Genomic DNA, 24,156 nt, shown 5'->3' with positions numbered 1-24,156 from the left:
CTGTCGTTTGTCGCCCACCTTGCGAAGCTTCGACCGAACGTAATCGGGGAAAACAGGCACATGATGCAATTACTGTCGGCACCGGAATAAAGGGAGAAGAGGCTCTGGTCCGCTGTTGGGCTGCTACCAGCGTCAGTGGGAAGTCGGTGAAGTCGCCAGTTGCGCCAGAAGCCAGAAATTACCGTAGTACGCCTACACACGCGTTCCAGTTATTTACATTGCTTGCAGCCGCTCCATCCACAACGAGCGTGAGCCCGGATAGCTCAGTCGGTAGAGCATTAGGCTTTTAACCTAAGGGTCCAGGGTTCAAGTCCCTGTCCGGGCGAAGATTTTAACGTTTCCGTAATGGCTCGTCTCGTAGCGATGGTAACCCTGCCGTAATCAGTACACGGAGTTCGTTTCCTGTCAACAGTCTGCGCAGACCGGTTGGATTCTTCACGATTCCAGGGAAACTTCAGTTACGAGCAGTCGTGGCCGAGTGGTTAAGGCGTCTGACTAGAAATCAGATTCCCTCTGGGAGCGTAGGTTCGAGTCCTACCGACTGCGTCGGTTTTTTCTTTAAGAACAACGAGCAGAAAATTTCGCAGATTGCCTGTCGTTTTGGTACCTCTCCACACCTCGCCTCTCTCAGCCGTTTATAGTGCCTGTCCTTTTGATAAGGGCGAATTCCAAGCGTCAGCTTTCGCGTCAGCCGAGCAAAGTCGGGACATACGACAGGATGGTCTGCGTGGAGCTACGACGAAAAAAACCTTCATTTAACAGCACGCGGCTCACATACTCATACGAAAAAACCAGCGCCACTTGCGGTGGCCGGGAATCGAACCCGGATCAACTGCTTGGAAGGCAACTATGCTCACCGTTACACCACCACCGCACAGGCGCTGCTCGCAACGCCCCGCTGTGTCGGCTTCCTGCCCGCCAGCAGCGGCCCACGGTGATAGTAGCTGCAGGCGCTTTACGAGGTAGGAGGGTGCATCCACACGCATTCGGGTGGCGCCTCCACGCACGCTGCGTCTTTGGGCAAGACTAGTCGCCGCGGCCGCAAGGTTACTCACACGATAGAGATGAGCATTCGTTTTAAGGCAGTGTAGTGGAGCACTCCGCGTGTGTAGCACTTTTTTCGGTTGTATCCGACGTCGCTGGGTGGCAATCCCACTTTCCCCTGCAGAAAAGTACTCGGGAAGCACGGGCAGCTTGTCGAGCATCGGTGGTTCAATGGCATGTGCCTCAGTAGTGCAGTAGGCAGCGCGTAAGTCTCATAATCTTAAGGCTTGCCGGCACGATAGCTCAGCGTGTTCGGTCTGAGAGTTATCTGCCCTCTGTAATAAAAGACCGAGTCAACGATGAACATGAACGGGCGCCATCGGACGTCCGCCCCCAACAAATGCAACGAAAGAAATGAGAACAAAAAAAAAAAAAAAATTGGTGAATGCTCGCTTAGCATGCGGACGGCACGGGTTCGAATCCCGGACGATGCATCGTTCTGCTGTTCTCGCTATAATGCTGCCGCGCCGATTTCTCGCCTGAGCTGCGTCAGCCTCAGGAATGCATAGCAAGATTCGCTGTGAGAAGAACCATACACGCAGCACGCAATAGACCGTACTTGAACGGTCGCGTGCTATTTCTGAACTCTGACGACGGCCTGGCCCAACAGGCCGCTGTGTTCAGGTGCCGCAAGGGCGATGTACTGTAACCTCGGGCAGTGCTGCGTTCCGTTGAAAAAGCTGCGGCAGCAGTTTAATCTAGCAAGTAGGGAAAGCACGTGTAGCAACACAACAGATTCTTGAGAAAGCGCAAACTGTCTATCTCTAATATGAGAGACTTACCAAGTTTCCTGTAACATTACTTGCAACGTGCCCCGGTAGCGCAGTAGGTAGCGCGTAAGTCTCATAATCTTAAGGTCGTGAGTTCGATCCTCACCCGGGGGATTTAATTTGCTGTACATCATGGCTGAATTAACGGCGTTGCTGTTGCTAGGGAACGAACTTAATTGTCGTTCGTTATCCACAAGGAGTCTACGCCCCAGCGTCAATATGTTTATTTCCAATTATGACAACGTACAACTTTGATCTTTCTCTTCCCTTGTTAGGAGTAAAATAATGAATAGTCAATTTCGAGCTGTGCGCCATGCCAGTCTGTAGGCGCAAATATGCTCGCAAACGGAGAACTGCACTGAGTCCAGATTCAGCACGAAATACGGGAGGAGACGGAGAAAACCTCACGCTTATCGAGCAACTCCGGTGTGGTCTAGTGGCTAGGATACCTGGCTTTCACCCAGGAGGCCCGGGTTCGATTCCCGGTACCGGAACGGAAGTTTTTGCGCACACAACGCTCCACGTTTTGGCCTTCGAACTGTCGTTTGTCGCCCACCTTGCGAAGCTTCGACCGAACGTAATCGGGGAAAACAGGCACATGATGCAATTACTGTCGGCACCGGAATAAAGGGAGAAGAGGCTCTGGTCCGCTGTTGGGCTGCTACCAGCGTCAGTGGGAAGTCGGTGAAGTCGCCAGTTGCGCCAGAAGCCAGAAATTACCGTAGTACGCCTACACACGCGTTCCAGTTATTTACATTGCTTGCAGCCGCTCCATCCACAACGAGCGTGAGCCCGGATAGCTCAGTCGGTAGAGCATTAGGCTTTTAACCTAAGGGTCCAGGGTTCAAGTCCCTGTCCGGGCGAAGATTTTAACGTTTCCGTAATGGCTCGTCTCGTAGCGATGGTAACCCTGCCGTAATCAGTACACGGAGTTCGTTTCCTGTCAACAGTCTGCGCAGACCGGTTGGATTCTTCACGATTCCATGGAAACTTCAGTTACGAGCAGTCGTGGCCGAGTGGTTAAGGCGTCTGACTAGAAATCAGATTCCCTCTGGGAGCGTAGGTTCGAGTCCTACCGACTGCGTCGGTTTTTTCTTTAAGAACAACGAGCAGAAAATTTCGCAGATTGCCTGTCGTTTTGGTACCTCTCCACACCTCGCCTCTCTCAGCCGTTTATAGTGCCTGTCCTTTTGATAAGGGCGAATTCCAAGCGTCAGCTTTCGCGTCAGCCGAGCAAAGTCGGGACAAGTCGGGACATACGACAGGATGGTCTGCGTGGAGCTACGACGAAAAAAACCTTCATTTAACAGCACGCGGCTCACATACTCATACGAAAAAACCAGCGCCACTTGCGGTGGCCGGGAATCGAACCCGGATCAACTGCTTGGAAGGCAACTATGCTCACCATTACACCACCACCGCACAGGCGCTGCTCGCAACGCCCCGCTGTGTCGGCTTCCTGCCCGCCAGCAGCGGCCCACGGTGATAGTAGCTGCAGGCGCTTTACGAGGTAGGAGGGTGCATCCACACGCATTCGGGTAGCGCCTCCACGCACGCTGCGTCTTTGGGCAAGACTAGTCGCCGCGGCCGCAAGGTTACTCACACGATAGAGATGAGCATTCGTTTTAAGGCAGTGTAGTGGAGCACTCCGCGTGTGTAGCACTTTTTTCGGTTGTATCCGACGTCGCTGGGTGGCAATCCCACTTTCCCCTGCAGAAAAGTACTCGGGAAGCACGGGCAGCTTGTCGAGCATCGGTGGTTCAATGGCATGTGCCTCAGTAGTGCAGTAGGCAGCGCGTAAGTCTCATAATCTTAAGGCTTGCCGGCACGATAGCTCAGCGTGTTCGGTCTGAGAGTTATCTGCCCTCTGTAATAAAAGACTGAGTCAACGATGAACATGAACGGGCGCCATCGGACGTCCGCCCCCAACAAATGCAACGAAAGAAATGAGAACAAAAAAAAAAAAAAATTGGTGAATGCTCGCTTAGCATGCGGACGGCACGGGTTCGAATCCCGGCCGATGCATCGTTCTGCTGTTCTCGCTATAATGCTGCCGCGCCGATTCCTCGCCTGAGCTGCGTCAGCCTCAGGAATGCATAGCAAGATTCGCTGTGAGAAGAACCATACACGCAGCACGCAATAGACCGTACTTGAACGGTCGCGTGCTATTTCTGAACTCTGACGACGGCCTGGCCCAACAGGCCGCTGTGTTCAGGTGCCGCAAGGGCGATGTACTGTAACCTCGGGCAGTGCTGCGTTCCGTTGAAAAAGCTGCGGCAGCAGTTTAATCTAGCAAGTAGGGAAAGCACGTGTAGCAACACAACAGATTCTTGAGAAAGCGCAAACTGTCTATCTCTAATATGAGAGACTTACCAAGTTTCCTGTAACATTACTTGCAACGTGCCTCGGTAGCGCAGTAGGTAGCGCGTAAGTCTCATAATCTTAAGGTCGTGAGTTCGATCCTCACCCGGGGCATTTAATTTGCTGTACATAATGGCTGAATTAACGGCGTTGCTGTTGCTAGGGAACGAACTTAATTGTCGTTCGTTATCCACAAGGAGTCTACGCCCCAGCGTCAATATGTTTATTTCCAATTATGACAACGTACAACTTTGATCTTTCTCTTCCCTTGTTAGGAGTAAAATAATGAATAGTCAATTTCGAGCTGTGCGCCATGCCAGTCTGTAGGCGCAAATATGCTCGCAAACGGAGAACTGCACTGAGTCCAGATTCAGCACGAAATACGAGAGGAGACGGAGAAAACCTCACGCTTATCGAGCAACTCCGGTGTGGTCTAGTGGCTAGGATACCTGGCTTTCACCCAGGAGGCCCGGGTTCGATTTCCGGTACCGGAACGGAAGTTTTTGCGCACACAACGCTCCACGTTTTGGCCTTCGAACTGTCGTTTGTCGCCCACCTTGCGAAGCTTCGACCGAACGTAATCGGGGAAAACAGGCACATGATGCAATTACTGTCGGCACCGGAATAAAGGGAGAAGAGGCTCTGGTCCGCTGTTGGGCTGCTACCAGCGTCAGTGGGAAGTCGGTGAAGTCGCCAGTTGCGCCAGAAGCCAGAAATTACCGTAGTACGCCTACACACGCGTTCCAGTTATTTACATTGCTTGCAGCCGCTCCATCCACAACGAGCGTGAGCCCGGATAGCTCAGTCGGTAGAGCATTAGGCTTTTAACCTAAGGGTCCAGGGTTCAAGTCCCTGTCCGGGCGAAGATTTTAACGTTTCCGTAATGGCTCGTCTCGTAGCGATGGTAACCCTGCCGTAATCAGTACACGGAGTTCGTTTCCTGTCAACAGTCTGCGCAGACCGGTTGGATTCTTCACGATTCCAGGGAAGCTTCAGTTACGAGCAGTCGTGGCCGAGTGGTTAAGGCGTCTGACTAGAAATCAGATTCCCTCTGGGAGCGTAGCTTCGAGTCCTACCGACTGCGTCGGTTTTTTCTTTAAGAACAACGAGCAGAAAATTTCGCAGATTGCCTGTCGTTTTGGTACCTCTCCACACCTCGCCTCTCTCAGCCGTTTATAGTGCCTGTCCTTTTGATAAGGGCGAATTCCAAGCGTCAGCTTTCGCGTCAGCCGAGCAAAGTCGGGACAAGTCGGGACATACGACAGGATGGTCTGCGTGGAGCTACGACGAAAAAAACCTTCATTTAACAGCACGCGGCTCACATACTCATACGAAAAAACCAGCGCCACTTGCGGTGGCCGGGAATCGAACCCGGATCAACTGCTTGGAAGGCAACTATGCTCACCATTACACCACCACCGCACAGGCGCTGCTCGCAACGCCCCGCTGTGTCGGCTTCCTGCCCGCCAGCAGCGGCCCACGGTGATAGTAGCTGCAGGCGCTTTACGAGGTAGGAGGGTGCATCCACACGCATTCGGGTAGCGCCTCCACGCACGCTGCGTCTTTGGGCAAGACTAGTCGCCGCGGCCGCAAGGTTACTCACACGATAGAGATGAGCATTCGTTTTAAGGCAGTGTAGTGGAGCACTCCGCGTGTGTAGCACTTTTTTCGGTTGTATCCGACGTCGCTGGGTGGCAATCCCACTTTCCCCTGCAGAAAAGTACTCGGGAAGCACGGGCAGCTTGTCGAGCATCGGTGGTTCAATGGCATGTGCCTCAGTAGTGCAGTAGGCAGCGCGTAAGTCTCATAATCTTAAGGCTTGCCGGCACGATAGCTCAGCGTGTTCGGTCTGAGAGTTATCTGCCCTCTGTAATAAAAGACTGAGTCAACGATGAACATGAACGGGCGCCATCGGACGTCCGCCCCCAACAAATGCAACGAAAGAAATGAGAACAAAAAAAAAAAAAAATTGGTGAATGCTCGCTTAGCATGCGGACGGCACGGGTTCGAATCCCGGCCGATGCATCGTTCTGCTGTTCTCGCTATAATGCTGCCGCGCCGATTCCTCGCCTGAGCTGCGTCAGCCTCAGGAATGCATAGCAAGATTCGCTGTGAGAAGAACCATACACGCAGCACGCAATAGACCGTACTTGAACGGTCGCGTGCTATTTCTGAACTCTGACGACGGCCTGGCCCAACAGGCCGCTGTGTTCAGGTGCCGCAAGGGCGATGTACTGTAACCTCGGGCAGTGCTGCGTTCCGTTGAAAAAGCTGCGGCAGCAGTTTAATCTAGCAAGTAGGGAAAGCACGTGTAGCAACACAACAGATTCTTGAGAAAGCGCAAACTGTCTATCTCTAATATGAGAGACTTACCAAGTTTCCTGTAACATTACTTGCAACGTGCCTCGGTAGCGCAGTAGGTAGCGCGTAAGTCTCATAATCTTAAGGTCGTGAGTTCGATCCTCACCCGGGGCATTTAATTTGCTGTACATAATGGCTGAATTAACGGCGTTGCTGTTGCTAGGGAACGAACTTAATTGTCGTTCGTTATCCACAAGGAGTCTACGCCCCAGCGTCAATATGTTTATTTCCAATTATGACAACGTACAACTTTGATCTTTCTCTTCCCTTGTTAGGAGTAAAATAATGAATAGTCAATTTCGAGCTGTGCGCCATGCCAGTCTGTAGGCGCAAATATGCTCGCAAACGGAGAACTGCACTGAGTCCAGATTCAGCACGAAATACGAGAGGAGACGGAGAAAACCTCACGCTTATCGAGCAACTCCGGTGTGGTCTAGTGGCTAGGATACCTGGCTTTCACCCAGGAGGCCCGGGTTCGATTTCCGGTACCGGAACGGAAGTTTTTGCGCACACAACGCTCCACGTTTTGGCCTTCGAACTGTCGTTTGTCGCCCACCTTGCGAAGCTTCGACCGAACGTAATCGGGGAAAACAGGCACATGATGCAATTACTGTCGGCACCGGAATAAAGGGAGAAGAGGCTCTGGTCCGCTGTTGGGCTGCTACCAGCGTCAGTGGGAAGTCGGTGAAGTCGCCAGTTGCGCCAGAAGCCAGAAATTACCGTAGTACGCCTACACACGCGTTCCAGTTATTTACATTGCTTGCAGCCGCTCCATCCACAAGGAGCGTGAGCCCGGATAGCTCAGTCGGTAGAGCATTAGGCTTTTAACCTAAGGGTCCAGGGTTCAAGTCCCTGTCCGGGCGAAGATTTTAACGTTTCCGTAATGGCTCGTCTCGTAGCGATGGTAACCCTGCCGTAATCAGTACACGGAGTTCGTTTCCTGTCAACAGTCTGCGCAGACCGGTTGGATTCTTCACGATTCCAGGGAAGCTTCAGTTACGAGCAGTCGTGGCCGAGTGGTTAAGGCGTCTGACTAGAAATCAGATTCCCTCTGGGAGCGTAGCTTCGAGTCCTACCGACTGCGTCGGTTTTTTCTTTAAGAACAACGAGCAGAAAATTTCGCAGATTGCCTGTCGTTTTGGTACCTCTCCACACCTCGCCTCTCTCAGCCGTTTATAGTGCCTGTCCTTTTGATAAGGGCGAATTCCTAGCGTCAGCTTTCGCGTCAGCCGAGCAAAGTCGGGACATACGACAGGATGGTCTGCGTGGAACTACGACGAAAAAAACCTTCATTTAACAGCACGCGGCTCACATACTCATACGAAAAAACCGGCGCCACTTGCGGTGGCCGGGAATCGAACCCGGATCAACTGCTTGGAAGGCAACTATGCTCACCATTACACCACCACCGCACAGGCGCTGCTCGCAACGCCCCGCTGTGTCGGCTTCCTGCCCGCCAGCAGCGGCCCACGGTGATAGTAGCTGCAGGCGCTTTACGAGGTAGGAGGGTGCATCCACACGCATTCGGGTAGCGCCTCCACGCACGCTGCGTCTTTGGGCAAGACTAGTCGCCGCGGCCGCAAGGTTACTCACACGATAGAGATGAGCATTCGTTTTAAGGCAGTGTAGTGGAGCACTCCGCGTGTGTAGCACTTTTTTCGGTTGTATCCGACGTCGCTGGGTGGCAATCCCACTTTCCCCTGCAGAAAAGTACTCGGGAAGCACGGGCAGCTTGTCGAGCATCGGTGGTTCAATGGCATGTGCCTCAGTAGTGCAGTAGGCAGCGCGTAAGTCTCATAATCTTAAGGCTTGCCGGCACGATAGCTCAGCGTGTTCGGTCTGAGAGTTATCTGCCCTCTGTAATAAAAGACCGAGTCAACGATGAACATGAACGGGCGCCATCGGACGTCCGCCCCCAACAAATGCAACGAAAGAAATGAGAACAAAAAAAAAAAAATTGGTGAATGCTCGCTTAGCATGCGGACGGCACGGGTTCGAATCCCGGCCGATGCATCGTTCTGCTGTTCTCGCTATAATGCTGCCGCGCCGATTCCTCGCCTGAGCTGCGTCAGCCTCAGGAATGCATAGCAAGATTCGCTGTGAGAAGAACCATACACGCAGCACGCAATAGACCGTACTTGAACGGTCGCGTGCTATTTCTGAACTCTGACGACGGCCTGGCCCAACAGGCCGCTGTGTTCAGGTGCCGCAAGGGCGATGTACTGTAACCTCGGGCAGTGCTGCGTTCCGTTGAAAAAGCTGCGGCAGCAGTTTAATCTAGCAAGTAGGGAAAGCACGTGTAGCAACACAACAGATTCTTGAGAAAGCGCAAACTGTCTATCTCTAATATGAGAGACTTACCAAGTTTCCTGTAACATTACTTGCAACGTGCCTCGGTAGCGCAGTAGGTAGCGCGTAAGTCTCATAATCTTAAGGTCGTGAGTTCGATCCTCACCCGGGGCATTTAATTTGCTGTACATCATGGCTGAATTAACGGCGTTGCTGTTGCTAGGGAACGAACTTAATTGTCGTTCGTTATCCACAAGGAGTCTACGCCCCAGCGTCAATATGTTTATTTCCAATTATGACAACGTACAACTTTGATCTTTCTCTTCCCTTGTTAGGAGTAAAATAATGAATAGTCAATTTCGAGCTGTGCGCCATGCCAGTCTGTAGGCGCAAATATGCTCGCAAACGGAGAACTGCACTGAGTCCAGATTCAGCACGAAATACGAGAGGAGACGGAGAAAACCTCACGCTTATCGAGCAACTCCGGTGTGGTCTAGTGGCTAGGATACCTGGCTTTCACCCAGGAGGCCCGGGTTCGATTCCCGGTACCGGAACGGAAGTTTTTGCGCACACAACGCTCCACGTTTTGGCCTTCGAACTGTCGTTTGTCGCCCACCTTGCGAAGCTTCGACCGAACGTAATCGGGGAAAACAGGCACATGATGCAATTACTGTCGGCACCGGAATAAAGGGAGAAGAGGCTCTGGTCCGCTGTTGGGCTGCTACCAGCGTCAGTGGGAAGTCGGTGAAGTCGCCAGTTGCGCCAGAAGCCAGAAATTACCGTAGTACGCCTACACACGCGTTCCAGTTATTTACATTGCTTGCAGCCGCTCCATCCACAACGAGCGTGAGCCCGGATAGCTCAGTCGGTAGAGCATTAGGCTTTTAACCTAAGGGTCCAGGGTTCAAGTCCCTGTCCGGGCGAAGATTTTAACGTTTCCGTAATGGCTCGTCTCGTAGCGATGGTAACCCTGCCGTAATCAGTACACGGAGTTCGTTTCCTGTCAACAGTCTGCGCAGACCGGTTGGATTCTTCACGATTCCAGGGAAGCTTCAGTTACGAGCAGTCGTGGCCGAGTGGTTAAGGCGTCTGACTAGAAATCAGATTCCCTCTGGGAGCGTAGCTTCGAGTCCTACCGACTGCGTCGGTTTTTTCTTTAAGAACAACGAGCAGAAAATTTCGCAGATTGCCTGTCGTTTTGGTACCTCTCCACACCTCGCCTCTCTCAGCCGTTTATAGTGCCTGTCCTTTTGATAAGGGCGAATTCCTAGCGTCAGCTTTCGCGTCAGCCGAGCAAAGTCGGGACATACGACAGGATGGTCTGCGTGGAACTACGACGAAAAAAACCTTCATTTAACAGCACGCGGCTCACATACTCATACGAAAAAACCGGCGCCACTTGCGGTGGCCGGGAATCGAACCCGGATCAACTGCTTGGAAGGCAACTATGCTCACCATTACACCACCACCGCACAGGCGCTGCTCGCAACGCCCCGCTGTGTCGGCTTCCTGCCCGCCAGCAGCGGCCCACGGTGATAGTAGCTGCAGGCGCTTTACGAGGTAGGAGGGTGCATCCACACGCATTCGGGTAGCGCCTCCACGCACGCTGCGTCTTTGGGCAAGACTAGTCGCCGCGGCCGCAAGGTTACTCACACGATAGAGATGAGCATTCGTTTTAAGGCAGTGTAGTGGAGCACTCCGCGTGTGTAGCACTTTTTTCGGTTGTATCCGACGTCGCTGGGTGGCAATCCCACTTTCCCCTGCAGAAAAGTACTCGGGAAGCACGGGCAGCTTGTCGAGCATCGGTGGTTCAATGGCATGTGCCTCAGTAGTGCAGTAGGCAGCGCGTAAGTCTCATAATCTTAAGGCTTGCCGGCACGATAGCTCAGCGTGTTCGGTCTGAGAGTTATCTGCCCTCTGTAATAAAAGACCGAGTCAACGATGAACATGAACGGGCGCCATCGGACGTCCGCCCCCAACAAATGCAACGAAAGAAATGAGAACAAAAAAAAAAAAAAATTGGTGAATGCTCGCTTAGCATGCGGACGGCACGGGTTCGAATCCCGGCCGATGCATCGTTCTGCTGTTCTCGCTATAATGCTGCCGCGCCGATTCCTCGCCTGAGCTGCGTCAGCCTCAGGAATGCATAGCAAGATTCGCTGTGAGAAGAACCATACACGCAGCACGCAATAGACCGTACTTGAACGGTCGCGTGCTATTTCTGAACTCTGACGACGGCCTGGCCCAACAGGCCGCTGTGTTCAGGTGCCGCAAGGGCGATGTACTGTAACCTCGGGCAGTGCTGCGTTCCGTTGAAAAAGCTGCGGCAGCAGTTTAATCTAGCAAGTAGGGAAAGCACGTGTAGCAACACAACAGATTCTTGAGAAAGCGCAAACTGTCTATCTCTAATATGAGAGACTTACCAAGTTTCCTGTAACATTACTTGCAACGTGCCTCGGTAGCGCAGTAGGTAGCGCGTAAGTCTCATAATCTTAAGGTCGTGAGTTCGATCCTCACCCGGGGCATTTAATTTGCTGTACATCATGGCTGAATTAACGGCGTTGCTGTTGCTAGGGAACGAACTTAATTGTCGTTCGTTATCCACAAGGAGTCTACGCCCCAGCGTCAATATGTTTATTTCCAATTATGACAACGTACAACTTTGATCTTTCTCTTCCCTTGTTAGGAGTAAAATAATGAATAGTCAATTTCGAGCTGTGCGCCATGCCAGTCTGTAGGCGCAAATATGCTCGCAAACGGAGAACTGCACTGAGTCCAGATTCAGCACGAAATACGAGAGGAGACGGAGAAAACCTCACGCTTATCGAGCAACTCCGGTGTGGTCTAGTGGCTAGGATACCTGGCTTTCACCCAGGAGGCCCGGGTTCGATTCCCGGTACCGGAACGGAAGTTTTTGCGCACACAACGCTCCACGTTTTGGCCTTCGAACTGTCGTTTGTCGCCCACCTTGCGAAGCTTCGACCGAACGTAATCGGGGAAAACAGGCACATGATGCAATTACTGTCGGCACCGGAATAAAGGGAGAAGAGGCTCTGGTCCGCTGTTGGGCTGCTACCAGCGTCAGTGGGAAGTCGGTGAAGTCGCCAGTTGCGCCAGAAGCCAGAAATTACCGTAGTACGCCTACACACGCGTTCCAGTTATTTACATTGCTTGCAGCCGCTCCATCCACAACGAGCGTGAGCCCGGATAGCTCAATCGGTAGAGCATTAGGCTTTTAACCTAAGGGTCCAGGGTTCAAGTCCCTGTCCGGGCGAAGATTTTAACGTTTCCGTAATGGCTCGTCTCGTAGCGATGGTAACCCTGCCGTAATCAGTACACGGAGTTCGTTTCCTGTCAACAGTCTGCGCAGACCGGTTGGATTCTTCACGATTCCATGGAAACTTCAGTTACGAGCAGTCGTGGCCGAGTGGTTAAGGCGTCTGACTAGAAATCAGATTCCCTCTGGGAGCGTAGGTTCGAGTCCTACCGACTGCGTCGGTTTTTTCTTTAAGAACAACGAGCAGAAAATTTCGCAGATTGCCTGTCGTTTTGGTACCTCTCCACACCTCGCCTCTCTCAGCCGTTTATAGTGCCTGTCCTTTTGATAAGGGCGAATTCCAAGCGTCAGCTTTCGCGTCAGCCGAGCAAAGTCGGGACAAGTCGGGACATACGACAGGATGGTCTGCGTGGAGCTACGACGAAAAAAACCTTCATTTAACAGCACGCGGCTCACATACTCATACGAAAAAACCAGCGCCACTTGCGGTGGCCGGGAATCGAACCCGGATCAACTGCTTGGAAGGCAACTATGCTCACCATTACACCACCACCGCACAGGCGCTGCTCGCAACGCCCCGCTGTGTCGGCTTCCTGCCCGCCAGCAGCGGCCCACGGTGATAGTAGCTGCAGGCGCTTTACGAGGTAGGAGGGTGCATCCACACGCATTCGGGTAGCGCCTCCACGCACGCTGCGTCTTTGGGCAAGACTAGTCGCCGCGGCCGCAAGGTTACTCACACGATAGAGATGAGCATTCGTTTTAAGGCAGTGTAGTGGAGCACTCCGCGTGTGTAGCACTTTTTTCGGTTGTATCCGACGTCGCTGGGTGGCAATCCCACTTTCCCCTGCAGAAAAGTACTCGGGAAGCACGGGCAGCTTGTCGAGCATCGGTGGTTCAATGGCATGTGCCTCAGTAGTGCAGTAGGCAGCGCGTAAGTCTCATAATCTTAAGGCTTGCCGGCACGATAGCTCAGCGTGTTCGGTCTGAGAGTTATCTGCCCTCTGTAATAAAAGACCGAGTCAACGATGAACATGAACGGGCGCCATCGGACGTCCGCCCCCAACAAATGCAACGAAAGAAATGAGAACAAAAAAAAAAAAAAAATTGGTGAATGCTCGCTTAGCATGCGGACGGCACGGGTTCGAATCCCGGCCGATGCATCGTTCTGCTGTTCTCGCTATAATGCTGCCGCGCCGATTCCTCGCCTGAGCTGCGTCAGCCTCAGGAATGCATAGCAAGATTCGCTGTGAGAAGAACCATACACGCAGCACGCAATAGACCGTACTTGAACGGTCGCGTGCTATTTCTGAACTCTGACGACGGCCTGGCCCAACAGGCCGCTGTGTTCAGGTGCCGCAAGGGCGATGTACTGTAACCTCGGGCAGTGCTGCGTTCCGTTGAAAAAGCTGCGGCAGCAGTTTAATCTAGCAAGTAGGGAAAGCACGTGTAGCAACACAACAGATTCTTGAGAAAGCGCAAACTGTCTATCTCTAATATGAGAGACTTACCAAGTTTCCTGTAACATTACTTGCAACGTGCCTCGGTAGCGCAGTAGGTAGCGCGTAAGTCTCATAATCTTAAGGTCGTGAGTTCGATCCTCACCCGGGGCATTTAATTTGCTGTACATCATGGCTGAATTAACGGCGTTGCTGTTGCTAGGGAACGAACTTAATTGTCGTTCGTTATCCACAAGGAGTCTACGCCCCAGCGTCAATATGTTTATTTCCAATTATGACAACGTACAACTTTGATCTTTCTCTTCCCTTGTTAGGAGTAAAATAATGAATAGTCAATTTCGAGCTGTGCGCCATGCCAGTCTGTAGGCGCAAATATGCTCGCAAACGGAGAACTGCACTGAGTCCAGATTCAGCACGAAATACGAGAGGAGACGGAGAAAACCTCACGCTTATCGAGCAACTCCGGTGTGGTCTAGTGGCTAGGATACCTGGCTTTCACCCAGGAGGCCCGGGTTCGATTCCCGGTACCGGAACGGAAGTTTTTGCGCACACAACGCTCCACGTTTTGGCCTTCGAACTGTCGTTTGTCGCCCACCTTGCGAAGCTTCGACCGAACGTAATCGGGGAAAACAGGCACATGATGCAATTACTGTCGGCACCGGAATAAAGGGAGAAGAGGCTCTGGTCCGCTGTTGGGCTGCTACCAGCGTCAGTGGGAAGTCGGTGAAGTCGCCAGTTGCGCCAGAAGCCAGAAATTACCGTAGTACGCCTACACACGCGTTCCAGTTATTTACATTGCTTGCAGCCGCTCCATCCACAACGAGCGTGAGCCCGGATAGCTCAATCGGTAGAGCATTAGGCTTTTAACCTAAGGGTCCAGGGTTCAAGTCCCTGTCCGGGCGAAGATTTTAACGTTTCCGTAATGGCTCGTCTCGTAGCGATGGTAACCCTGCCGTAATCAGTACACGTAGTTCGTTTCCTGTCAACAGTCTGCGCAGACCGGTTGGATTCTTCACGATTCCATGGAAACTTCAGTTACGAGCAGTCGTGGCCGAGTGGTTAAGGCGTCTGACTAGAAATCAGATTCCCTCTGGGAGCGTAGGTTCGAGTCCTACCGACTGCGTCGGTTTTTTCTTTAAGAACAACGAGCAGAAAATTTCGCAGATTGCCTGTCGTTTTGGTACCTCTCCACACCTCGCCTCTCTCAGCCGTTTATAGTGCCTGTCCTTTTGATAAGGGCGAATTCCAAGCGTCAGCTTTCGCGTCAGCCGAGCAAAGTCGGGACATACGACAGGATGGTCTGCGTGGAGCTACGACGAAAAAAACCTTCATTTAACAGCACGCGGCTCACATACTCATACGAAAAAACCAGCGCCACTTGCGGTGGCCGGGAATCGAACCCGGATCAACTGCTTGGAAGGCAACTATGCTCACCATTACACCACCACCGCACAGGCGCTGCTCGCAACGCCCCGCTGTGTCGGCTTCCTGCCCGCCAGCAGCGGCCCACGGTGATAGTAGCTGCAGGCGCTTTACGAGGTAGGAGGGTGCATCCACACGCATTCGGGTAGCGCCTCCACGCACGCTGCGTCTTTGGGCAAGACTAGTCGCCGCGGCCGCAAGGTTACTCACACGATAGAGATGAGCATTCGTTTTAAGGCAGTGTAGTGGAGCACTCCGCGTGTGTAGCACTTTTTTCGGTTGTATCCGACGTCGCTGGGTGGCAATCCCACTTTCCCCTGCAGAAAAGTACTCGGGAAGCACGGGCAGCTTGTCGAGCATCGGTGGTTCAATGGCATGTGCCTCAGTAGTGCAGTAGGCAGCGCGTAAGTCTCATAATCTTAAGGCTTGCCGGCACGATAGCTCAGCGTGTTCGGTCTGAGAGTTATCTGCCCTCTGTAATAAAAGACCGAGTCAACGATGAACATGAACGGGCGCCATCGGACGTCCGCCCCCAACAAATGCAACGAAAGAAATGAGAACAAAAAAAAAAAAAAAATTGGTGAATGCTCGCTTAGCATGCGGACGGCACGGGTTCGAATCCCGGCCGATGCATCGTTCTGCTGTTCTCGCTATAATGCTGCCGCGCCGATTCCTCGCCTGAGCTGCGTCAGCCTCAGGAATGCATAGCAAGATTCGCTGTGAGAAGAACCATACACGCAGCACGCAATAGACCGTACTTGAACGGTCGCGTGCTATTTCTGAACTCTGACGACGGCCTGGCCCAACAGGCCGCTGTGTTCAGGTGCCGCAAGGGCGATGTACTGTAACCTCGGGCAGTGCTGCGTTCCGTTGAAAAAGCTGCGGCAGCAGTTTAATCTAGCAAGTAGGGAAAGCACGTGTAGCAACACAACAGATTCTTGAGAAAGCGCAAACTGTCTATCTCTAATATGAGAGACTTACCAAGTTTCCTGTAACATTACTTGCAACGTGCCTCGGTAGCGCAGTAGGTAGCGCGTAAGTCTCATAATCTTAAGGTCGTGAGTTCGATCCTCACCCGGGGCATTTAATTTGCTGTACATCATGGCTGAATTAACGGCGTTGCTGTTGCTAGGGAACGAACTTAATTGTCGTTCGTTATCCACAAGGAGTCTACGCCCCAGCGTCAATATGTTTATTTCCAATTATGACAACGTACAACTTTGATCTTTCTCTTCCCTTGTTAGGAGTAAAATAATGAATAGTCAATTTCGAGCTGTGCGCCATGCCAGTCTGTAGGCGCAAATATGCTCGCAAACGGAGAACTGCACTGAGTCCAGATTCAGCACGAAATACGAGAGGAGACGGAGAAAACCTCACGCTTATCGAGCAACTCCGGTGTGGTCTAGTGGCTAGGATACCTGGCTTTCACCCAGGAGGCCCGGGTTCGATTCCCGGTACCGGAACGGAAGTTTTTGCGCACACAACGCTCCACGTTTTGGCCTTCGAACTGTCGTTTGTCGCCCACCTTGCGAAGCTTCGACCGAACGTAATCGGGGAAAACAGGCACATGATGCAATTACTGTCGGCACCGGAATAAAGGGAGAAGAGGCTCTGGTCCGCTGTTGGGCTGCTACCAGCGTCAGTGGGAAGTCGGTGAAGTCGCCAGTTGCGCCAGAAGCCAGAAATTACCGTAGTACGCCTACACACGCGTTCCAGTTATTTACATTGCTTGCAGCCGCTCCATCCACAACGAGCGTGAGCCCGGATAGCTCAATCGGTAGAGCATTAGGCTTTTAACCTAAGGGTCCAGGGTTCAAGTCCCTGTCCGGGCGAAGATTTTAACGTTTCCGTAATGGCTCGTCTCGTAGCGATGGTAACCCTGCCGTAATCAGTACACGGAGTTCGTTTCCTGTCAACAGTCTGCGCAGACCGGTTGGATTCTTCACGATTCCATGGAAACTTCAGTTACGAGCAGTCGTGGCCGAGTGGTTAAGGCGTCTGACTAGAAATCAGATTCCCTCTGGGAGCGTAGGTTCGAGTCCTACCGACTGCGTCGGTTTTTTCTTTAAGAACAACGAGCAGAAAATTTCGCAGATTGCCTGTCGTTTTGGTACCTCTCCACACCTCGCCTCTCTCAGCCGTTTATAGTGCCTGTCCTTTTGATAAGGGCGAATTCCAAGCGTCAGCTTTCGCGTCAGCCGAGCAAAGTCGGGACAAGTCGGGACATACGACAGGATGGTCTGCGTGGAGCTACGACGAAAAAAACCTTCATTTAACAGCACGCGGCTCACATACTCATACGAAAAAACCAGCGCCACTTGCGGTGGCCGGGAATCGAACCCGGATCAACTGCTTGGAAGGCAACTATGCTCACCATTACACCACCACCGCACAGGCGCTGCTCGCAACGCCCCGCTGTGTCGGCTTCCTGCCCGCCAGCAGCGGCCCACGGTGATAGTAGCTGCAGGCGCTTTACGAGGTAGGAGGGTGCATCCACACGCATTCGGGTAGCGCCTCCACGCACGCTGCGTCTTTGGGCAAGACTAGTCGCCGCGGCCGCAAGGTTACTCACACGATAGAGATGAGCATTCGTTTTAAGGCAGTGTAGTGGAGCACTCCGCGTGTGTAGCACTTTTTTCGGTTGTATCCGACGTCGCTGGGTGGCAATCCCACTTTCCCCTGCAGAAAAGTACTCGGGAAGCACGGGCAGCTTGTCGAGCATCGGTGGTTCAATGGCATGTGCCTCAGTAGTGCAGTAGGCAGCGCGTAAGTCTCATAATCTTAAGGCTTGCCGGCACGATAGCTCAGCGTGTTCGGTCTGAGAGTTATCTGCCCTCTGTAATAAAAGACCGAGTCAACGATGAACATGAACGGGCGCCATCGGACGTCCGCCCCCAACAAATGCAACGAAAGAAATGAGAACAAAAAAAAAAAAAAAATTGGTGAATGCTCGCTTAGCATGCGGACGGCACGGGTTCGAATCCCGGCCGATGCATCGTTCTGCTGTTCTCGCTATAATGCTGCCGCGCCGATTCCTCGCCTGAGCTGCGTCAGCCTCAGGAATGCATAGCAAGATTCGCTGTGAGAAGAACCATACACGCAGCACGCAATAGACCGTACTTGAACGGTCGCGTGCTATTTCTGAACTCTGACGACGGCCTGGCCCAACAGGCCGCTGTGTTCAGGTGCCGCAAGGGCGATGTACTGTAACCTCGGGCAGTGCTGCGTTCCGTTGAAAAAGCTGCGGCAGCAGTTTAATCTAGCAAGTAGGGAAAGCACGTGTAGCAACACAACAGATTCTTGAGAAAGCGCAAACTGTCTATCTCTAATATGAGAGACTTACCAAGTTTCCTGTAACATTACTTGCAACGTGCCTCGGTAGCGCAGTAGGTAGCGCGTAAGTCTCATAATCTTAAGGTCGTGAGTTCGATCCTCACCCGGGGCATTTAATTTGCTGTACATCATGGCTGAATTAACGGCGTTGCTGTTGCTAGGGAACGAACTTAATTGTCGTTCGTTATCCACAAGGAGTCTACGCCCCAGCGTCAATATGTTTATTTCCAATTATGACAACGTACAACTTTGATCTTTCTCTTCCCTTGTTAGGAGTAAAATAATGAATAGTCAATTTCGAGCTGTGCGCCATGCCAGTCTGTAGGCGCAAATATGCTCGCAAACGGAGAACTGCACTGAGTCCAGATTCAGCACGAAATACGAGAGGAGACGGAGAAAACCTCACGCTTATCGAGCAACTCCGGTGTGGTCTAGTGGCTAGGATACCTGGCTTTCACCCAGGAGGCCCGGGTTCGATTCCCGGTACCGGAACGGAAGTTTTTGCGCACACAACGCTCCACGTTTTGGCCTTCGAACTGTCGTTTGTCGCCCACCTTGCGAAGCTTCGACCGAACGTAATCGGGGAAAACAGGCACATGATGCAATTACTGTCGGCACCGGAATAAAGGGAGAAGAGGCTCTGGTCCGCTGTTGGGCTGCTACCAGCGTCAGTGGGAAGTCGGTGAAGTCGCCAGTTGCGCCAGAAGCCAGAAATTACCGTAGTACGCCTACACACGCGTTCCAGTTATTTACATTGCTTGCAGCCGCTCCATCCACAACGAGCGTGAGCCCGGATAGCTCAATCGGTAGAGCATTAGGCTTTTAACCTAAGGGTCCAGGGTTCAAGTCCCTGTCCGGGCGAAGATTTTAACGTTTCCGTAATGGCTCGTCTCGTAGCGATGGTAACCCTGCCGTAATCAGTACACGGAGTTCGTTTCCTGTCAACAGTCTGCGCAGACCGGTTGGATTCTTCACGATTCCATGGAAACTTCAGTTACGAGCAGTCGTGGCCGAGTGGTTAAGGCGTCTGACTAGAAATCAGATTCCCTCTGGGAGCGTAGGTTCGAGTCCTACCGACTGCGTCGGTTTTTTCTTTAAGAACAACGAGCAGAAAATTTCGCAGATTGCCTGTCGTTTTGGTACCTCTCCACACCTCGCCTCTCTCAGCCGTTTATAGTGCCTGTCCTTTTGATAAGGGCGAATTCCAAGCGTCAGCTTTCGCGTCAGCCGAGCAAAGTCGGGACAAGTCGGGACATACGACAGGATGGTCTGCGTGGAGCTACGACGAAAAAAACCTTCATTTAACAGCACGCGGCTCACATACTCATACGAAAAAACCAGCGCCACTTGCGGTGGCCGGGAATCGAACCCGGATCAACTGCTTGGAAGGCAACTATGCTCACCATTACACCACCACCGCACAGGCGCTGCTCGCAACGCCCCGCTGTGTCGGCTTCCTGCCCGCCAGCAGCGGCCCACGGTGATAGTAGCTGCAGGCGCTTTACGAGGTAGGAGGGTGCATCCACACGCATTCGGGTAGCGCCTCCACGCACGCTGCGTCTTTGGGCAAGACTAGTCGCCGCGGCCGCAAGGTTACTCACACGATAGAGATGAGCATTCGTTTTAAGGCAGTGTAGTGGAGCACTCCGCGTGTGTAGCACTTTTTTCGGTTGTATCCGACGTCGCTGGGTGGCAATCCCACTTTCCCCTGCAGAAAAGTACTCGGGAAGCACGGGCAGCTTGTCGAGCATCGGTGGTTCAATGGCATGTGCCTCAGTAGTGCAGTAGGCAGCGCGTAAGTCTCATAATCTTAAGGCTTGCCGGCACGATAGCTCAGCGTGTTCGGTCTGAGAGTTATCTGCCCTCTGTAATAAAAGACCGAGTCAACGATGAACATGAACGGGCGCCATCGGACGTCCGCCCCCAACAAATGCAACGAAAGAAATGAGAACAAAAAAAAAAAAAAAATTGGTGAATGCTCTCTTAGCATGCGGACGGCACGGGTTCGAATCCCGGCCGATGCATCGTTCTGCTGTTCTCGCTATAATGCTGCCGCGCCGATTCCTCGCCTGAGCTGCGTCAGCCTCAGGAATGCATAGCAAGATTCGCTGTGAGAAGAACCATACACGCAGCACGCAATAGACCGTACTTGAACGGTCGCGTGCTATTTCTGAACTCTGACGACGGCCTGGCCCAACAGGCCGCTGTGTTCAGGTGCCGCAAGGGCGATGTACTGTAACCTCGGGCAGTGCTGCGTTCCGTTGAAAAAGCTGCGGCAGCAGTTTAATCTAGCAAGTAGGGAAAGCACGTGTAGCAACACAACAGATTCTTGAGAAAGCGCAAACTGTCTATCTCTAATATGAGAGACTTACCAAGTTTCCTGTAACATTACTTGCAACGTGCCTCGGTAGCGCAGTAGGTAGCGCGTAAGTCTCATAATCTTAAGGTCGTGAGTTCGATCCTCACCCGGGGCATTTAATTTGCTGTACATCATGGCTGAATTAACGGCGTTGCTGTTGCTAGGGAACGAACTTAATTGTCGTTCGTTATCCACAAGGAGTCTACGCCCCAGCGTCAATATGTTTATTTCCAATTATGACAACGTACAACTTTGATCTTTCTCTTCCCTTGTTAGGAGTAAAATAATGAATAGTCAATTTCGAGCTGTGCGCCATGCCAGTCTGTAGGCGCAAATATGCTCGCAAACGGAGAACTGCACTGAGTCCAGATTCAGCACGAAATACGAGAGGAGACGGAGAAAACCTCACGCTTATCGAGCAACTCCGGTGTGGTCTAGTGGCTAGGATACCTGGCTTTCACCCAGGAGGCCCGGGTTCGATTTCCGGTACCGGAACGGAAGTTTTTGCGCACACAACGCTCCACGTTTTGGCCTTCGAACTGTCGTTTGTCGCCCACCTTGCGAAGCTTCGACCGAACGTAATCGGGGAAAACAGGCACATGATGCAATTACTGTCGGCACCGGAATAAAGGGAGAAGAGGCTCTGGTCCGCTGTTGGGCTGCTACCAGCGTCAGTGGGAAGTCGGTGAAGTCGCCAGTTGCGCCAGAAGCCAGAAATTACCGTAGTACGCCTACACACGCGTTCCAGTTATTTACATTGCTTGCAGCCGCTCCATCCACAAGGAGCGTGAGCCCGGATAGCTCAGTCGGTAGAGCATTAGGCTTTTAACCTAAGGGTCCAGGGTTCAAGTCCCCGTCCGGGCGAAGATTTTAACGTTTCCGTAATGGCTCGTCTCGTAGCGATGGTAACCCTGCCGTAATCAGTACACGGAGTTCGTTTCCTGTCAACAGTCTGCGCAGACCGGTTGGATTCTTCACGATTCCAGGGAAGCTTCAGTTACGAGCAGTCGTGGCCGAGTGGTTAAGGCGTCTGACTAGAAATCAGATTCCCTCTGGGAGCGTAGCTTCGAGTCCTACCGACTGCGTCGGTTTTTTCTTTAAGAACAACGAGCAGAAAATTTCGCAGATTGCCTGTCGTTTTGGTACCTCTCCACACCTCGCCTCTCTCAGCCGTTTATAGTGCCTGTCCTTTTGATAAGGGCGAATTCCAAGCGTCAGCTTTCGCGTCAGCCGAGCAAAGTCGGGACAAGTCGGGACATACGACAGGATGGTCTGCGTGGAGCTACGACGAAAAAAACCTTCATTTAACAGCACGCGGCTCACATACTCATACGAAAAAACCAGCGCCACTTGCGGTGGCCGGGAATCGAACCCGGATCAACTGCTTGGAAGGCAACTATGCTCACCATTACACCACCACCGCACAGGCGCTGCTCGCAACGCCCCGCTGTGTCGGCTTCCTGCCCGCCAGCAGCGGCCCACGGTGATAGTAGCTGCAGGCGCTTTACGAGGTAGGAGGGTGCATCCACACGCATTCGGGTAGCGCCTCCACGCACGCTGCGTCTTTGGGCAAGACTAGTCGCCGCGGCCGCAAGGTTACTCACACGATAGAGATGAGCATTCGTTTTAAGGCAGTGTAGTGGAGCACTCCGCGTGTGTAGCACTTTTTTCGGTTGTATCCGACGTCGCTGGGTGGCAATCCCACTTTCCCCTGCAGAAAAGTACTCGGGAAGCACGGGCAGCTTGTCGAGCATCGGTGGTTCAATGGCATGTGCCTCAGTAGTGCAGTAGGCAGCGCGTAAGTCTCATAATCTTAAGGCTTGCCGGCACGATAGCTCAGCGTGTTCGGTCTGAGAGTTATCTGCCCTCTGTAATAAAAGACCGAGTCAACGATGAACATGAACGGGCGCCATCGGACGTCCGCCCCCAACAAATGCAACGAAAGAAATGAGAACAAAAAAAAAAAAAAAATTGGTGAATGCTCGCTTAGCATGCGGACGGCACGGGTTCGAATCCCGGCCGATGCATCGTTCTGCTGTTCTCGCTATAATGCTGCCGCGCCGATTCCTCGCCTGAGCTGCGTCAGCCTCAGGAATGCATAGCAAGATTCGCTGTGAGAAGAACCATACACGCAGCACGCAATAGACCGTACTTGAACGGTCGCGTGCTATTTCTGAACTCTGACGACGGCCTGGCCCAACAGGCCGCTGTGTTCAGGTGCCGCAAGGGCGATGTACTGTAACCTCGGGCAGTGCTGCGTTCCGTTGAAAAAGCTGCGGCAGCAGTTTAATCTAGCAAGTAGGGAAAGCACGTGTAGCAACACAACAGATTCTTGAGAAAGCGCAAACTGTCTATCTCTAATATGAGAGACTTACCAAGTTTCCTGTAACATTACTTGCAACGTGCCTCGGTAGCGCAGTAGGTAGCGCGTAAGTCTCATAATCTTAAGGTCGTGAGTTCGATCCTCACCCGGGGCATTTAATTTGCTGTACATCATGGCTGAATTAACGGCGTTGCTGTTGCTAGGGAACGAACTTAATTGTCGTTCGTTATCCACAAGGAGTCTACGCCCCAGCGTCAATATGTTTATTTCCAATTATGACAACGTACAACTTTGATCTTTCTCTTCCCTTGTTAGGAGTAAAATAATGAATAGTCAATTTCGAGCTGTGCGCCATGCCAGTCTGTAGGCGCAAATATGCTCGCAAACGGAGAACTGCACTGAGTCCAGATTCAGCACGAAATACGAGAGGAGACGGAGAAAACCTCACGCTTATCGAGCAACTCCGGTGTGGTCTAGTGGCTAGGATACCTGGCTTTCACCCAGGAGGCCCGGGTTCGATTTCCGGTACCGGAACGGAAGTTTTTGCGCACACAACGCTCCACGTTTTGGCCTTCGAACTGTCGTTTGTCGCCCACCTTGCGAAGCTTCGACCGAACGTAATCGGGGAAAACAGGCACATGATGCAATTACTGTCGGCACCGGAATAAAGGGAGAAGAGGCTCTGGTCCGCTGTTGGGCTGCTACCAGCGTCAGTGGGAAGTCGGTGAAGTCGCCAGTTGCGCCAGAAGCCAGAAATTACCGTAGTACGCCTACACACGCGTTCCAGTTATTTACATTGCTTGCAGCCGCTCCATCCACAAGGAGCGTGAGCCCGGATAGCTCAGTCGGTAGAGCATTAGGCTTTTAACCTAAGGGTCCAGGGTTCAAGTCCCCGTCCGGGCGAAGATTTTAACGTTTCCGTAATGGCTCGTCTCGTAGCGATGGTAACCCTGCCGTAATCAGTACACGGAGTTCGTTTCCTGTCAACAGTCTGCGCAGACCGGTTGGATTCTTCACGATTCCAGGGAAGCTTCAGTTACGAGCAGTCGTGGCCGAGTGGTTAAGGCGTCTGACTAGAAATCAGATTCCCTCTGGGAGCGTAGCTTCGAGTCCTACCGACTGCGTCGGTTTTTTCTTTAAGAACAACGAGCAGAAAATTT

General features: G+C 52.4%; 52 non-coding genes across 52 annotated transcripts; 42 read left to right on the top strand and 10 right to left on the bottom strand.

Annotated features, from left to right (window-relative positions):
* Positions 1-252: 252 nt before the first annotated feature.
* Positions 253-325, top strand: Trnak-uuu. Its single transcript has one exon. It is a non-coding gene; the product is annotated as a tRNA-Lys (tRNA).
* A 139-nt stretch (positions 326-464) lies between these two features.
* Trnas-aga lies at positions 465-546 on the top strand. The gene has a single exon. It is a non-coding gene; the product is annotated as a tRNA-Ser (tRNA).
* Positions 547-802: 256 nt separating this feature from the next.
* On the bottom strand, positions 803-874 carry Trnag-ucc. The gene has a single exon. It is a non-coding gene; the product is annotated as a tRNA-Gly (tRNA).
* Positions 875-1,855: 981 nt separating this feature from the next.
* On the top strand, positions 1,856-1,928 carry Trnam-cau. The gene has a single exon. It is a non-coding gene; the product is annotated as a tRNA-Met (tRNA).
* A 308-nt stretch (positions 1,929-2,236) lies between these two features.
* On the top strand, positions 2,237-2,308 carry Trnae-uuc. Its single transcript has one exon. It is a non-coding gene; the product is annotated as a tRNA-Glu (tRNA).
* A 296-nt stretch (positions 2,309-2,604) lies between these two features.
* Positions 2,605-2,677, top strand: Trnak-uuu. Its single transcript has one exon. It is a non-coding gene; the product is annotated as a tRNA-Lys (tRNA).
* Positions 2,678-2,816: 139 nt separating this feature from the next.
* Trnas-aga lies at positions 2,817-2,898 on the top strand. The gene has a single exon. It is a non-coding gene; the product is annotated as a tRNA-Ser (tRNA).
* A 266-nt stretch (positions 2,899-3,164) lies between these two features.
* Trnag-ucc lies at positions 3,165-3,236 on the bottom strand. Its single transcript has one exon. It is a non-coding gene; the product is annotated as a tRNA-Gly (tRNA).
* A 980-nt stretch (positions 3,237-4,216) lies between these two features.
* On the top strand, positions 4,217-4,289 carry Trnam-cau. Its single transcript has one exon. It is a non-coding gene; the product is annotated as a tRNA-Met (tRNA).
* Positions 4,290-4,597: 308 nt separating this feature from the next.
* Trnae-uuc lies at positions 4,598-4,669 on the top strand. Its single transcript has one exon. It is a non-coding gene; the product is annotated as a tRNA-Glu (tRNA).
* A 296-nt stretch (positions 4,670-4,965) lies between these two features.
* On the top strand, positions 4,966-5,038 carry Trnak-uuu. The gene has a single exon. It is a non-coding gene; the product is annotated as a tRNA-Lys (tRNA).
* A 139-nt stretch (positions 5,039-5,177) lies between these two features.
* Positions 5,178-5,259, top strand: Trnas-aga. The gene has a single exon. It is a non-coding gene; the product is annotated as a tRNA-Ser (tRNA).
* Positions 5,260-5,525: 266 nt separating this feature from the next.
* Positions 5,526-5,597, bottom strand: Trnag-ucc. Its single transcript has one exon. It is a non-coding gene; the product is annotated as a tRNA-Gly (tRNA).
* Positions 5,598-6,577: 980 nt separating this feature from the next.
* Positions 6,578-6,650, top strand: Trnam-cau. The gene has a single exon. It is a non-coding gene; the product is annotated as a tRNA-Met (tRNA).
* Positions 6,651-6,958: 308 nt separating this feature from the next.
* On the top strand, positions 6,959-7,030 carry Trnae-uuc. Its single transcript has one exon. It is a non-coding gene; the product is annotated as a tRNA-Glu (tRNA).
* A 296-nt stretch (positions 7,031-7,326) lies between these two features.
* On the top strand, positions 7,327-7,399 carry Trnak-uuu. Its single transcript has one exon. It is a non-coding gene; the product is annotated as a tRNA-Lys (tRNA).
* Positions 7,400-7,538: 139 nt separating this feature from the next.
* Trnas-aga lies at positions 7,539-7,620 on the top strand. Its single transcript has one exon. It is a non-coding gene; the product is annotated as a tRNA-Ser (tRNA).
* Positions 7,621-7,876: 256 nt separating this feature from the next.
* Trnag-ucc lies at positions 7,877-7,948 on the bottom strand. The gene has a single exon. It is a non-coding gene; the product is annotated as a tRNA-Gly (tRNA).
* A 978-nt stretch (positions 7,949-8,926) lies between these two features.
* On the top strand, positions 8,927-8,999 carry Trnam-cau. The gene has a single exon. It is a non-coding gene; the product is annotated as a tRNA-Met (tRNA).
* Positions 9,000-9,307: 308 nt separating this feature from the next.
* Trnae-uuc lies at positions 9,308-9,379 on the top strand. Its single transcript has one exon. It is a non-coding gene; the product is annotated as a tRNA-Glu (tRNA).
* Positions 9,380-9,675: 296 nt separating this feature from the next.
* Positions 9,676-9,748, top strand: Trnak-uuu. Its single transcript has one exon. It is a non-coding gene; the product is annotated as a tRNA-Lys (tRNA).
* Positions 9,749-9,887: 139 nt separating this feature from the next.
* On the top strand, positions 9,888-9,969 carry Trnas-aga. The gene has a single exon. It is a non-coding gene; the product is annotated as a tRNA-Ser (tRNA).
* Positions 9,970-10,225: 256 nt separating this feature from the next.
* Positions 10,226-10,297, bottom strand: Trnag-ucc. Its single transcript has one exon. It is a non-coding gene; the product is annotated as a tRNA-Gly (tRNA).
* A 980-nt stretch (positions 10,298-11,277) lies between these two features.
* On the top strand, positions 11,278-11,350 carry Trnam-cau. The gene has a single exon. It is a non-coding gene; the product is annotated as a tRNA-Met (tRNA).
* Positions 11,351-11,658: 308 nt separating this feature from the next.
* Positions 11,659-11,730, top strand: Trnae-uuc. Its single transcript has one exon. It is a non-coding gene; the product is annotated as a tRNA-Glu (tRNA).
* Positions 11,731-12,026: 296 nt separating this feature from the next.
* Positions 12,027-12,099, top strand: Trnak-uuu. Its single transcript has one exon. It is a non-coding gene; the product is annotated as a tRNA-Lys (tRNA).
* A 139-nt stretch (positions 12,100-12,238) lies between these two features.
* On the top strand, positions 12,239-12,320 carry Trnas-aga. Its single transcript has one exon. It is a non-coding gene; the product is annotated as a tRNA-Ser (tRNA).
* Positions 12,321-12,586: 266 nt separating this feature from the next.
* Positions 12,587-12,658, bottom strand: Trnag-ucc. The gene has a single exon. It is a non-coding gene; the product is annotated as a tRNA-Gly (tRNA).
* Positions 12,659-13,639: 981 nt separating this feature from the next.
* Positions 13,640-13,712, top strand: Trnam-cau. The gene has a single exon. It is a non-coding gene; the product is annotated as a tRNA-Met (tRNA).
* Positions 13,713-14,020: 308 nt separating this feature from the next.
* On the top strand, positions 14,021-14,092 carry Trnae-uuc. The gene has a single exon. It is a non-coding gene; the product is annotated as a tRNA-Glu (tRNA).
* Positions 14,093-14,388: 296 nt separating this feature from the next.
* Trnak-uuu lies at positions 14,389-14,461 on the top strand. The gene has a single exon. It is a non-coding gene; the product is annotated as a tRNA-Lys (tRNA).
* Positions 14,462-14,600: 139 nt separating this feature from the next.
* Trnas-aga lies at positions 14,601-14,682 on the top strand. The gene has a single exon. It is a non-coding gene; the product is annotated as a tRNA-Ser (tRNA).
* A 256-nt stretch (positions 14,683-14,938) lies between these two features.
* Positions 14,939-15,010, bottom strand: Trnag-ucc. Its single transcript has one exon. It is a non-coding gene; the product is annotated as a tRNA-Gly (tRNA).
* A 981-nt stretch (positions 15,011-15,991) lies between these two features.
* On the top strand, positions 15,992-16,064 carry Trnam-cau. The gene has a single exon. It is a non-coding gene; the product is annotated as a tRNA-Met (tRNA).
* Positions 16,065-16,372: 308 nt separating this feature from the next.
* On the top strand, positions 16,373-16,444 carry Trnae-uuc. Its single transcript has one exon. It is a non-coding gene; the product is annotated as a tRNA-Glu (tRNA).
* Positions 16,445-16,740: 296 nt separating this feature from the next.
* Trnak-uuu lies at positions 16,741-16,813 on the top strand. The gene has a single exon. It is a non-coding gene; the product is annotated as a tRNA-Lys (tRNA).
* Positions 16,814-16,952: 139 nt separating this feature from the next.
* Trnas-aga lies at positions 16,953-17,034 on the top strand. Its single transcript has one exon. It is a non-coding gene; the product is annotated as a tRNA-Ser (tRNA).
* Positions 17,035-17,300: 266 nt separating this feature from the next.
* On the bottom strand, positions 17,301-17,372 carry Trnag-ucc. The gene has a single exon. It is a non-coding gene; the product is annotated as a tRNA-Gly (tRNA).
* A 981-nt stretch (positions 17,373-18,353) lies between these two features.
* Trnam-cau lies at positions 18,354-18,426 on the top strand. The gene has a single exon. It is a non-coding gene; the product is annotated as a tRNA-Met (tRNA).
* A 308-nt stretch (positions 18,427-18,734) lies between these two features.
* Positions 18,735-18,806, top strand: Trnae-uuc. Its single transcript has one exon. It is a non-coding gene; the product is annotated as a tRNA-Glu (tRNA).
* A 296-nt stretch (positions 18,807-19,102) lies between these two features.
* On the top strand, positions 19,103-19,175 carry Trnak-uuu. The gene has a single exon. It is a non-coding gene; the product is annotated as a tRNA-Lys (tRNA).
* A 139-nt stretch (positions 19,176-19,314) lies between these two features.
* Trnas-aga lies at positions 19,315-19,396 on the top strand. The gene has a single exon. It is a non-coding gene; the product is annotated as a tRNA-Ser (tRNA).
* A 266-nt stretch (positions 19,397-19,662) lies between these two features.
* On the bottom strand, positions 19,663-19,734 carry Trnag-ucc. The gene has a single exon. It is a non-coding gene; the product is annotated as a tRNA-Gly (tRNA).
* A 981-nt stretch (positions 19,735-20,715) lies between these two features.
* Trnam-cau lies at positions 20,716-20,788 on the top strand. The gene has a single exon. It is a non-coding gene; the product is annotated as a tRNA-Met (tRNA).
* Positions 20,789-21,096: 308 nt separating this feature from the next.
* On the top strand, positions 21,097-21,168 carry Trnae-uuc. The gene has a single exon. It is a non-coding gene; the product is annotated as a tRNA-Glu (tRNA).
* A 296-nt stretch (positions 21,169-21,464) lies between these two features.
* Positions 21,465-21,537, top strand: Trnak-uuu. Its single transcript has one exon. It is a non-coding gene; the product is annotated as a tRNA-Lys (tRNA).
* Positions 21,538-21,676: 139 nt separating this feature from the next.
* Positions 21,677-21,758, top strand: Trnas-aga. The gene has a single exon. It is a non-coding gene; the product is annotated as a tRNA-Ser (tRNA).
* A 266-nt stretch (positions 21,759-22,024) lies between these two features.
* On the bottom strand, positions 22,025-22,096 carry Trnag-ucc. The gene has a single exon. It is a non-coding gene; the product is annotated as a tRNA-Gly (tRNA).
* A 981-nt stretch (positions 22,097-23,077) lies between these two features.
* Trnam-cau lies at positions 23,078-23,150 on the top strand. Its single transcript has one exon. It is a non-coding gene; the product is annotated as a tRNA-Met (tRNA).
* Positions 23,151-23,458: 308 nt separating this feature from the next.
* Positions 23,459-23,530, top strand: Trnae-uuc. Its single transcript has one exon. It is a non-coding gene; the product is annotated as a tRNA-Glu (tRNA).
* A 296-nt stretch (positions 23,531-23,826) lies between these two features.
* On the top strand, positions 23,827-23,899 carry Trnak-uuu. Its single transcript has one exon. It is a non-coding gene; the product is annotated as a tRNA-Lys (tRNA).
* Positions 23,900-24,038: 139 nt separating this feature from the next.
* Trnas-aga lies at positions 24,039-24,120 on the top strand. The gene has a single exon. It is a non-coding gene; the product is annotated as a tRNA-Ser (tRNA).
* Positions 24,121-24,156: the final 36 nt, after the last annotated feature.

The sequence above is a fragment of the Schistocerca americana genome, unplaced genomic scaffold (genome assembly GCF_021461395.2).
Source record: "Schistocerca americana isolate TAMUIC-IGC-003095 unplaced genomic scaffold, iqSchAmer2.1 HiC_scaffold_271, whole genome shotgun sequence".
Classification (NCBI taxonomy): domain Eukaryota; kingdom Metazoa; phylum Arthropoda; class Insecta; order Orthoptera; family Acrididae; genus Schistocerca; species Schistocerca americana.
This window is presented reverse-complemented; position numbering and strand designations above follow the sequence as displayed.